Below are 12517 nucleotides of genomic sequence, written 5' to 3'. Positions count from 1 at the left end.
GCAGAACTAATATTGTTAAAGCAACCATACTACAAGTGTTATACAGATTCAATGCAATTCCTATTAAAACCCAAATGACATTATTCATGAAACTGAAAAAGGAATTATGAAATTCATTTGGAAAAATAAGAGACTCAGAATAGCTATGGCCATCCTTAACAAGAAGAGTGAAGCAGGAGGTATCACAATACAAGACCTTAAACTATACTACAGAGCAATAGTAACAAAACAGCATGGTATTGGCACCAAAATGACATGTAGACCAATGGAATAGAACAGATGACACAGAGACAATCTCACATAAATATGGTTATCTCATAGACAAAGGCACCAAAAATACACACTGGAGAAAAGATAGCCTATTCAACAACTGGTGCTGGAAAACTGGAAATCCATATGTAACAAAATGAAGTTAAACCTCTCTCTCTCGCCCTGTACAAAAATCAACTCAAAGTGGATCAAAGAATTAGGCACTAAAGCAGAGACCCTGCACCTAATAGAAGAAAAAGTAGACCCAAATCTTCATGGTGTCAGACCCAACTTCCTTAACAAGACTCTAAAATGCAAGAAGTAAAATTAAGAATCAATAAATGGGATGGATTCAAACTAAAAAGCTTCTTTTAAGCAAAGGAAACAATGTGAAGAGAAAGCCTACAGAATGGGAAAAAAATCAGTACCACATGTGCCTCAGATAGAGTACTAATCTCCAGAATATATAAAAAAATTCAAAAAACTTAACACCCAAAAAGCTAATAACCCAATCAATAAATGGGCTAAGGAACTGGACAGACACTTCACAGAAGAAATACAATTGATCAACAAACATAAGAAAAAATGTTCATCATCTCTTGCAATTAGAGAAATGCAAATCAAAACTACTCTAAGATTTCATCTCAGTCCAGTTAGAATGGCAATTATCAAGAATACAAGCAACAATAAGTCTTGGAGAGGATGTGGGGGAAAAGGTACACTCATACATTGTTGGTTGGACTGCAAATTGGTGCAACCACTTTGGAAAGCAGTATGGAGATTCCTAAGAAAATTCGGAATGGAGCCACCATTTGACCCAGCTATCCCACTCCTCAGTTTTTATCCAAAGGACTTAAAATCAGCATATTACAGAGATGCAGCCACATCAATGTTTATAGCAGCTCAGTTCACAATAATTAAACTATGGAACCAACCTCGATGCCCTTCAACAGATGAACAGATAAAGAAACTGTGGTACATATACACAATGGAATATTATTCAGCCTTAAAGAAGAATGAAATTATTACATTTGCAGGTAAATGGATGGAACTGGAGAATATCATGCTAAGTGAAATAAGCCAATTCCCCAAAAACAAAGACTGAATTTTTTTTCTGATAAGTGGCCACTGATCCATAGTTGGGGGAGGTAGGGAAGAATGAAGAAACTTTGGATTATGCAGAGGGGAGTGAGGGGAGGGGTGGGGTGGTGGGGATGGAGAGGACGGTAGAATGAGACAGACATTATTAACCTATACACATGTATGAAAAAAATAAAAAATAAAAAAAGACAGAAAGAAAGAGAGAGAGAGAGAGAGAGAAAGAAAGAAAGAACACCCAGGCGCGGTGGTGCACACTGGTAATCCCAGCAGCTCAGGAGGCTGAGACAGGAGGATCTCAAGTTCAGAGTCAATGTCAGCAACTTAGGGAGGCCCTAAGCAACTCAGTGAGACCTTGTCTCTAAATAAAATACAAATAAGGGCCTGGGATGTGGCTCAGTAGTTAAGTGTCCCTGAGTTCAATCCCTGGTACTGCCCCCTCCCCATACACACAGAAAAAGGAAAAAAAAAACCAAAAAAAACAGAAAAGAAAGTACAGAAATCTGACGTAAACTAGCCTAAGTGAAAACAGAATTCATTTACAAAGGTAACCGGGAAGTACAGAGGTGCGGGTGGATTCGGGCCCAGCTGTATCCAAGATTTGAAAATAACATCCTGAGGGTTCCACCTCTGAGTTCTTCTCCCTTCTGTATGCTACCCTTTCTCCTGCATACACAGCACTTTTTAAGGCAGCCAGGAAGGATAACCTTGCACAGATTGAATTAGTTCAACTTAGCAAAATGCAGGAGAAAAAAAGATTTCCCCTGCCCCGCCACCGACAATGACTGGACCAATCTGAGTATCCAGGGGGAGACAGGATATTGGAATTTTCAAAGGAAGATGTGTGGTGGGGCCTAGTGTCGCACACCTATTATCCCAGTGGCGAGTGCCCCTGAGTTCAATCCCTGGTACAAAAAAAAAAAAAAAAAAAAATCAAAGGAAGATGTGTGAGCATACAACACTAAGATAAGTAAAGCATAGTCAAGAAAGTAAGAGTCTCATGGAATCCAATACTAAGCAAGTTGCTGTTATTTTATAAAGCTGCATACTCTGAGGCCCAGAAGAATGAGTAGCTGGATGTATGTATTAAAAACTGAATGAGGGCTGGGGTTGTGGCTCAGTGGTAGAGCACTTGCCTAGTATGTGTGAGGCCCTGGGTTCGATTCTCAGCACCACATAAAAATAAAATAAAGATATCGTGTCCACCTACAACTAAAACAAAAATACTTAAAAAAAAAAAAACCTGATGGATTTAGCCATTTTAAAACACCATGTCGCACACTATTAATACACACAATTTTGGTCAAAAAATAAATAGTAGGTGGGCATGGTGGTGCAGGCCTCTAATCCCAGCAATTTGGAGGCAGAAGAATCACGTTTAAGACCAGTCTCGGGAACTTAGTGAGACCAACTTTTGAAAATGAGCAGTGTTGGGGCTTGGGTTGTAGCTCAGTGGTAGATCACTTGCGTAGCATGTGTGAGGCACTGGGTTTGATTCTCAGTACCACATATAAATAAAAGAATAAAAATAAAGGTCTATCAACATCTAAAAAAATGTTTTTAAAAAGAAAATGGAAAAAAAAAAAGAAAATGGGCAGTATTTTGAGTTATTTTGTACCCAAAAAATGTGTTGCGTTTTCTTATTCCTGCATATAGTCTTATCACTGAGGTTTCAAATCATATTAGAGAAAGCTGGGGAGGGAGTTACAAAGCTCCTGGAAGCGCTGGAGCCATGGTTTTATGTTAGAGCTCTTGCCTCGCATGTGTGGGACCCAGAGTTCAATTGTCAGCACAGCAAAAACAGAGATCTGAGAAAATGAAATGCCAGTATCAAAAGTAAACTTCAGGCAGGTTCATTAGAAAATGCCTTTCGGAGTACTTTTAAAATCTTGGGTATTTAAATGAGAGGACACTTATAAGGTAACTATTTTAAGTGTTGAGTCATTCCTTGGTAGGATTCTGAAGAGAGACAAATACCAAAGATAAATTTCCAAGAGTCAAAATAAACATAACTGAAACAATGTGCAGAAGTTGTTAGGTAAATTCCTTGGAGGCCAATTGGTGTTGCAAATTTGAGATAGCAGTATGAGTTTTTAGGATGCCCTAACCTGATTACCTAAGACCAACATAGAAACACAGAAGGTGATTTGCAGTCCTTTAAAAAGTCACTTTAAGATGGGCACAGTGGCACATGCCTATAATTCTAGTGGCTGGGGGAGGCTAAGGCAGGAGGATTTCGAGTTCAAAGTTAGCTTCAGCAACTTAGTGAGACCCTGTCTCAAAATAAAAAGTAAAAAGGGCAGGAGATGTTTCTCAGTGGTTAAGAACCCCTGGGTTCAATCCCTGGTATCAAAAAAATAAAAGTCACTTTAATACCTACAGAAGCCAGTGTGTTGATACATGCCTGTTATCCCAGCTATTCAGCATGCTGAGGCAGGAGGATCATTAAGTTCAAGAGCAATCTTAGCAAGACCCTGTCTCAAAAGAAGAAGAAGGAAGAGGAGGTGGAGGAGGAGGAGGAAGGCTGAGGATGCATGTACCTTGTGGGACAATTACCTAGCATGTGTGAGGCCCAGGGTTTAATCCCCAGTACTGCAATAAATAAATAAATAAATAAATAAATAAATAAATAAATAAATAAATAAATAAACAAATTAATAAATAAATAAAATCTGTAGAAAAACATATTTTTAGCTATTATCAGAGGCACTTAAGAACAGTATGTTGCACATCAATGCCGATCTCCACTCAGAAAGATGGAGAAATGAGTCATTTAAAATGCACTTATCCTTGTCTCTTTTAAAAATGGGGAGAGTAGTTGAATTCTTGGGCAGCATAAATATAACGTAATGAAATTACTAAATGCATCCTAGGAAATGAAAAAAGCTTGAAGACACTATAAACAATTTAGCACTTCCTCTCTAGGGAGACCTTTGTCTATTTTAGAACAGTTCTGGTTTGTCAAAAGTATATTTAATTATGCAAATGGGTGAAGAGTCTGGCCTAGGCAAGGGTATAAAATCTGTGAGCACATGAGAAGACTCCAAAACCAAAGAAATCGAGGTGGCGTAGAAAGGGCTAGAATCGTGCTGCTTTAGAAGATAGGAAAAAGCTACAGCATTGGATCATTTGCAGCTTTTTAGAAAAACGCAAAGAAGATATAAGAGCCTACAGCTTTTCCTAGAATTAACAGCCAGCCAGCATGCTCTAAGGCTGGGTAGATGTGGTTGTCCAGAGCTGACCTCAGAAGGAAGCCTGCATGCTCTGCCTCTGTGAGCTGTGGCATTCTGCCTGAGACAGCCAGAGCACATAAAGGTCTCCTTAGAATAAGCAAATTCAAGTTTGGTTTGGCAGTGATCATCTTTCAAACACGTGGGGAGGTGTCCTTCTGCTTCCGTGGCTTTGGTCCTGAACTTCTTATTTAGTGCTATCTGCATTTTAATAAAGATCTTTACTTTTATAGAAAAAAACAAAAACAAAAAAAAAAACGCATGTCATGGATTTGCCCTCCAATTATTTAAGCCTAAAGCAAATCTGATCTATGCAGTCAAAGCTGGCTGAGTTGCTGAGAGTCTCCACCAACATTTCCATTACCAGAGGGGGAAGGAGAAAAAAAGAAAACAAAACGTTGCTTAGAGAATCTATCCTAGAGACTCTGCTGTCCCTGCTCCCTGCATGCTCTTCACAGCAGTAAGTTGAATGCTTGCTGTTAGTCTCTGAACACCTTATGTACTTACACAAAATGAGGTGAAAGTGGTCACACTTCTTAGAAATCCTTAGATGAGGAAAGCAGCACAGGGTCCCCTTAACACAGTGGTCTTCTCAGATGTTTATCAATCACTAAATAACAAGTGAGGTGAATGACATAAAGTGTTTGAAGGGAGTGCTGATTACTGTCATTCAAAATTAAAATAAAAACAAATCTGAAGAGATAATTATTTTAAAACTCACCTGGTGACCCTTAGCCGACAGGCAGGCAAGAATCGAGAAATGTGCTGCTGAGACAAGCCGTGCTTGTGCACTCAAACCCTTTAGGGACTCCACTGAGGCTGGAGGAAGTGATGGAAATGGAGATCTCAAAAATTAAGACAATGAGGGCTGGGGTTGTGGCTCAGTGGTAGAGCGCTCGCCTAGCACATGGGAGGCACTGGGTTTGATCCTCAGCACCACATAAAAATAATTAAATAAAATAAAGGCATTGTGTCCATCTATAACTAAAAAGATATTTTAAAAAAAATTAAGACAATGAAATCTTCTATTGTGCAGAATGGTGCACACCTGTAATCCCAGTGACTTGGGAGGCTGAGGCAGTAAGATCTCTGGTTTGAGGCCGGCCTTAGCAATTTAGCAAGACCCTCCCTGTCTTTAAAAAAATGGGGGCAGGGCACGAAGATGTAGATCAGTGGTAGAGTGTCCCTGGGTTTAAGCTCCAGTTCCACAATAAATAAATAAATAAAATAATAAGAAGGGCTGGGAATATAGCTCAGTGGTACCGTGCTCCTGAGTTCAAAACCCAGTACTCCCCCAAAAAGCCTTCAAAGCCTTAACTAAAAAAAAAAAAAAAAAAATGCAGTTGAACAAACAATATATTTCTTATTTTTAAATTTACCTTCAAGAAATACTTACCTCAGAAATAGATAGCCTAGATCTGTGGTTGCAAACTTTCTATAAAGGTCACTGTAGTCTCCGTCTCAATTGGTCACCTGCCCTTGTAGTGTGACTGTACCCACAGACAATATTTAAATGTATGAGTAAGTAAAACTTTATTTTATTTATGAATACTGACATCTGAATTTTAATCTTTTTTCGTGTATTTGACATGTAACTCTACTTTTTATTTGATTTCCTCAACCATTTAATAATGTGGGTTTTTTTCGGGGGTGGGGGTTTACTGGGGATTTAACTCATGAGCACTCAACCCTATTTAGTATTTTATTTAGAGATAGGGTCTCACTGAGATGCTTAGGGCCTTCCTTTTGCTGAGGTTGGCTTTGAACTCGAGATCCTCCTGCCTCAGCCTCCGGAGCTGCTGAGATTACAGGCATGCGCTATTGCACTGGCTAACCATTTAATAATATAAAGACCATTCTCAGCTGCTGGCTCTACAAAAACAGACTATGAATCAGATTTGACCCAGGGCCACAGTTTGCAAACACCAACCTCTCTCCTCCTCCATCTCATTTCCATAAACAAAGTGATTGATGTAAGGTGGCACAGGCCTGTAATCCTAGTGACTTGGGAGGCTGAGGCAGGAGGACTGCAAGTTTAAAGCCAGCCTCAGTTACTTAGAGAGGTCCTAAGCAATTTAGCTCAAAAAACAAAAGCAAAGCAAAACAAAAATAAATTAAAAAAAAAAGGCTGAGGAGGTGGCTCTGTGGTTAAGTGCCCCTGGATTCAATCTCAGGTCAAAAACAAACAAACATGAAGAACACTGGATGAAAACAGCAAAATTTGTTGAAAACTCAGTTCCACCAGGAGGTTTAGATAGCTTTGTTTACTCATCTTAAGGAAACACACTTTTCTTTTCATAGAAGAGGAAACAGCCTCAGAGAAATTAGGTAGATCTAGCTGGGTGCCTAGACCTGGTTCCCAGCTAGGATTGGAACATGGTTCAGTATTTTCAACAAAACCCTAAGGTAGTGACTTGACCTAGGATGAACTGGGTTCACAGTGATGGACAGGAGAAAAGGTTGCGGCTCAATTTTTGGGCTGGAGTTGAAACAGGAGAAGCAAGTGCTTCAGTGCCAAGGTCAACAGAGGTTACCTGCACCGGAGAACTGATGAGAGAACTTGAGAATCTGTGGCTCTGCTAGGGAGAGCCATAGCAGACAGCCCATCAACCCAGACTGACTTCTGGGTGTGTCCTGCTGGCTAGTCTGCCTGTAGTGGGACACCAGCCCAGAAGTAGATCATTAGCAAACCTGGTTTAATTAAGGGTGGACCCATATAACAAGTTAGCCTTCACACAAAAGCTAGGTGTTTTATTCTGCTGTTCTAATAGAAGGCATTTAGGTGGATTTGGCATTTCCTTTTTTTGTCACCCCTTTTTACAAATATGATTTACATTAATTTTATAGAAACTTTAGCACAACGCAGATAATGAACAAATTAAAAAATTATCCCTACATTTATGCATCAAGATAATCATGGCTAATATTCTTGTGAAAGATCCTTAAAATCCTTCTAGCCTTCTTTTAAAATTCTGTTATTATTTTTTTAGTTGTTGATGGACATTTATTTTATTTATACATGGTACTGAGAATTGAACCCAGTACCTCACACGTGCCAAGGCAAGTGCTCTACCACTGAGCTACAACCCCAGCCCCTTCTAGTCTTTTTTATTTTTTTTAAAGCACAAACATGTTTTAAAACGTATCAAGACTGTGTATATTTTTACACTAAATATAACATGAATGTTTGTCATTTGGGGAAATGTCTGATGTGCAAAATGTCCCTACAAACAAACAAAAGAAGACAAAACAACAATAGACAAAATTTCTTGTGTGCATTTGAGTTCTTCCCAAAATATGCATTATAGAGATTTACCCATATTTTCTTTAAATGCCCTTTATTATTTTACTTATATCTTAAATGCATATAGGATTTGTTTTGGTATATAGTATTATATATAATTTGAATTTTTTCTAACCTTTTGACTAAAAGAAATTTATTAGTTATTCATGCTTTCCCCACTGATTTGCGATGCTACTCTTATAAAACATACTAAATTCTCACATGTTTGTCTTCAAAATGGACTAATAATTTCTAGAAGGGAAAATATCCCTAAATTACTTTTTTTCCTCTTCCAATTTTATTAGTTCGTTATAGATATACAGAATATTGGGGTTCATTTTGACGTAACTATACAAACATGGAATATATTTTGCTCCAATTCAGGCCCCGGTACTTCTCCTTTCCCTCTGCTCCTACCTCACTCTGTTCCCTTTCTCTACTGTAGTGATTATTCTTCTATTTATTTGTAGTTTTTTTTAATCAGTGCATTACGGATGCTCGTGAAGGCGAAAGTCACTGTGGTATATTAATGTATGTACTTAGGTAAATTTGATTGGATTCATTCCACCATTCCTCCATTTCCTGTCCCTCCTCCCTCCCTCTCAATTCCTTTCGTCTGCTCCACTGATCTCTTGTATTTCCATGGGATATTTCCCCCTCCTTTTTTTTTTTTTCCCTTCCTTATTTTAGCCCAGCTTCCACTTATGAGAGAAAATATTCAACCCTTGATTTTCTGAATCTGGCTTATTTTCCTTAGCATGATGTTCTCCTGTTCAACCCATTTACTAGAAAATGCCATAATTTCATTCTTCTTTATGGCTAAGACTACATTATGCATATATACCACCTTTTCTTTATCCATTTGATTATTGATGAACACCTAGGCTGATTTCATAGCCTGGTTATTATAAGTTGTGCTGCTATAAACATTGATGTGGTTGCATGTCTGTAGTCTACTAATTTTAGATCTTTTGGATATATACCAAGGAGGTGAGATAGCTGGGTCATTATGGAGGTTTTATCACTTATTTTTTTGAATTATTTTAGTTGTTAATGGACCTTTATTTTGTTATATGCAGTGCTGACAATCGAACCCAGTGCCTCACACATGCTAGGCAAATGCTCTACCACTGAGCCACCCCAGCCTCTCACACTACTTAAAAAAAAAAAATCTATCTACCTACCTATCTATACACACATACACCCATACACACACACACACACACACACACACACGCACACACAACTATACACACTTACACCCACACACATACACACACACACATATACCACATTCTAACATTTCAGTTTAAATTAAAGAAAATATTGCTTCCTTAGTATTTGGAAGATTTTTCTGGGTTCTTTGATAATTTTTTTTTTTTTTTTTTTTTTTTTTTTTACCTGGTATTGAACCCAGGGGCATTTACTCAGATCCCCAGTCATTTTAAAATATTTTATCTAGAGACAGGGTCCTGCTGAGTTGCTCAGTGTCTTGCTAAGTTGCTGAAGCTGTCTTTGAACTCAAGATCCTCTTGTTTCAGCCTCCCGAGTCACTCGGATTACAGATGTGCACCACCACGCCCACCATTTGTCAACTTTTAAAAAAAATAGTGTTTTAGTGTATGTAACTGCTTTAGTTATCAAAATTGTTCTCCCAGAGGAGCCATTTTATTAAGGTGTCCAAAATTATTAGCTTAGTATATCTATGTCTCTCTCTCTCTTCATTCCTAATAGCATGTATTTAAATTTTTCTGTTTCTTGTTTGGCCTTATCAAGACAGTGTCTATTTTATAGGTCTTTTCAAAGATCTACTTCTTATATTTGTATGTTAATCCCCATTTTTTTTTTTAAATTTCTTCATGCTTTTTCTGGATTTGTTCATTTTGTGGCTGTCTGAAGTCATGGCTTGGCTTACTTTTATTTTTTCATATTCATAGAGTATAGAAAAACATGAGGCTCTGAGTTTTCCTCTATTCTGACTTTAGGGTATATTTTGAATATATAATTTTTCTCTGTTTTTACTGTCTTAAACTGACAATAATGTGTTTTCTCTGATCTAAGAATTGTTTTAAGAAAGTATTTTTAATTTAAAAAATTATTCTTTTTTGTTAATTGTTCACTTTATTGCCCGGTGATGAGAGAATGTAGTCTTTAATATGTTGTTTTTAGTCTAGTTATATTGTTTTCATACAAGCTTCATGGATATTTAACATATTATACATATTATGAAAATTCCATCTTTTGGGGAAATTAAAGCTGATTTTTATAAAATCCTTTTTGCATCTATATATTATATATATAGATATGGATATATAAGTACACACACATATATAAATATATATTTGCTTTATGTATTTTGATGGAACGTTAGTAGGCACTTTTATGTCTTCCTACAAAATAGCCTGATATAATAAAACAATCTCCTGTTTGACCCATTTATTTTGGCATTAAATTAATCCCAGCAACTTGGGAGGTTGAGACAGGAGGAACGAAAGTTTAAAGCTAACCTGGACAACTTAGCAAAACCTTCAGCAACTTAACAAGCCCCTGTCTCAAAATAAAAAATAAAAAGACTAGGGATGTAGCTCAGTGGTTAAGTGCCCCTAGGTTCAATCCCCAGTATTGCAAACAAAACAACAAAAACCTCTCTGACCAGTTCCTAATACACCCTAGCATAGTTAAGAGCTTGAAAAGCCTCTTTAAGTGATTTGTCTCAAAACATAAATATTTGCCTGTAGCCTAATACAGTGATTTCAAATGGCCTCCATTCTCTCTGCCTCCTCAAAAGGCCTGTGAAGAGTAAATATATAGGGGAGGGAGGGCTGTAGTATTGGAGATTGAAATGGTGAAAACTACATTGTATGCACTTATGCATTCAAAATGAACCCAACTATTATTATGTATAACTACAATACTCTAAAAATAAAAAAAGTAAATATACACAAGTCCATATGTAGCTTGTGTCAAAAAGTTAGAGTAACATCACCTTGTTCATCAAAAAATCCCACGGGTAAGTTACTTCATTAAGTAACTTCCATAATGGTGAAATGTGCCCATTTTAAAACACATGATGGCAAGGACAGCTCAATCTTTTTCATTTATTATTTTTATTTGGACAACATATATACATATGTACAAAATACCTACTGTCAGAATCCTCTTTTATAATTTCATTTGATTTACAAAAACGGGACAGCAAAATAACTTAGGTCACTAATACTGTACAAAAATAAAACTGATTAAACAGTTGTAAAGATCAGTATCTTACAGTGTTACAGACCATTCATCCGTTGTGAAAGAACATCTCTATCTACCCAAAGTGATGAGTACTGTGCTAAATCTATCTGCAAACTGACAAAGCTAATTTGTTTCTGTAATTATAACTACCAAATATAATTCTCAAAAGAAGCATGATATGGAGCTTAAAGCCAGGGCATCATTCCACAATGGTGAAGGGCTTTCTTCTTCCCTAACCAAGGAGAGGAGATATCTTAACTCTAAAACTATTAAATTTTCCAGAATATGATAACTACTTACAGTGTTAGATAAAACAGCTTTTTCTTTCTTTTTAAACACCTGCAATAGTCTTTCAAAAATTCAGTTTGGTTAAAAAAGTAAACAAAAATTACTATCCTGCATTTGGATTTTCATAAGTTAAATCCATGGTCTTTTTAATATAAAAAGTAATTGTTTCATAGTTTTAGTGTTCAACGAACTCTAGTAGTCCTATTTGAACCACATCTTGATATAGTAAATCTAATTAGAATGCTGGTTCCTGTTTTCGTGACATCGTAAAACAGGATTTATCACAAAGAATAAAAAGCCTTGAGTTTATACGTTACGTTACTATGACATATAAGAGAATATCAAATGTGTGTCTGTCAACAACTTGAAAAGGCAAGTAGCAACTTTTTTTGGGAAGTAAATTGTGCATCTTTTTTAAACAAGTTGCTGCATTTATGTCCGTCTACGTGCTTGACGAAAGCCACATATAGATTTACTCCTGAAACTATAAAGATTGTCTTTCACTGGCTTGACTTTGTTTTCCTTCATTTCTTTCTGCGAGGGAAAGCTGAGTTTTTACAAGTTAGCAAGTTGCTAGGCAACCCCAAACTCCTCACTCACTAAAAGGCGCGTGCTGGGTATCCTAAGCAGAGCCTTCCCATGAGCTCAGTAAGAAATAGGCAGCCTGACCTATTTCGTATGGAAGAACAGATGTCCTTAAAACTTATTTTGGACACAGAAATTAAAATTTGGTTTAAAATAAGCGTTTCAAAAATCTGAAACAGAGGTAGAAAGTGTTCTTTATTTTTCCTGACATGTTTTCTCGTGAAAGAAAACACTTTCCTTTTTAGCCCATGGACTGCTCCCAGTCCCTAATGTTAAAAGCAGTTCTCTTGATAGAACCACTAATACAGCTACGTTGGTTAAACAGAAAAACACCGTGCTAGTGATGGCTGTTGTATTGGAAGTCGGAGTCAGCCGTGACCCGTGCCCGCGGCAGGAGCACCCCTGAATCTGAATCGGGACCGAGCATGTGCTGGGTGAATACCGAGCTCACTCACAGGGGGCACCCTGCGTCTGCACAGCACATTGTATATTAGCACATGGATAAACTTGAGTGCACCATAGCGCCCCATTTTAAATATCAGATAAA

Source organism: Sciurus vulgaris (genome assembly GCF_902686455.1).
Source record: "Sciurus vulgaris genome assembly, chromosome: 15".
Classification (NCBI taxonomy): Eukaryota; Metazoa; Chordata; class Mammalia; order Rodentia; family Sciuridae; genus Sciurus; species Sciurus vulgaris.
This window is presented reverse-complemented; position numbering follows the sequence as displayed.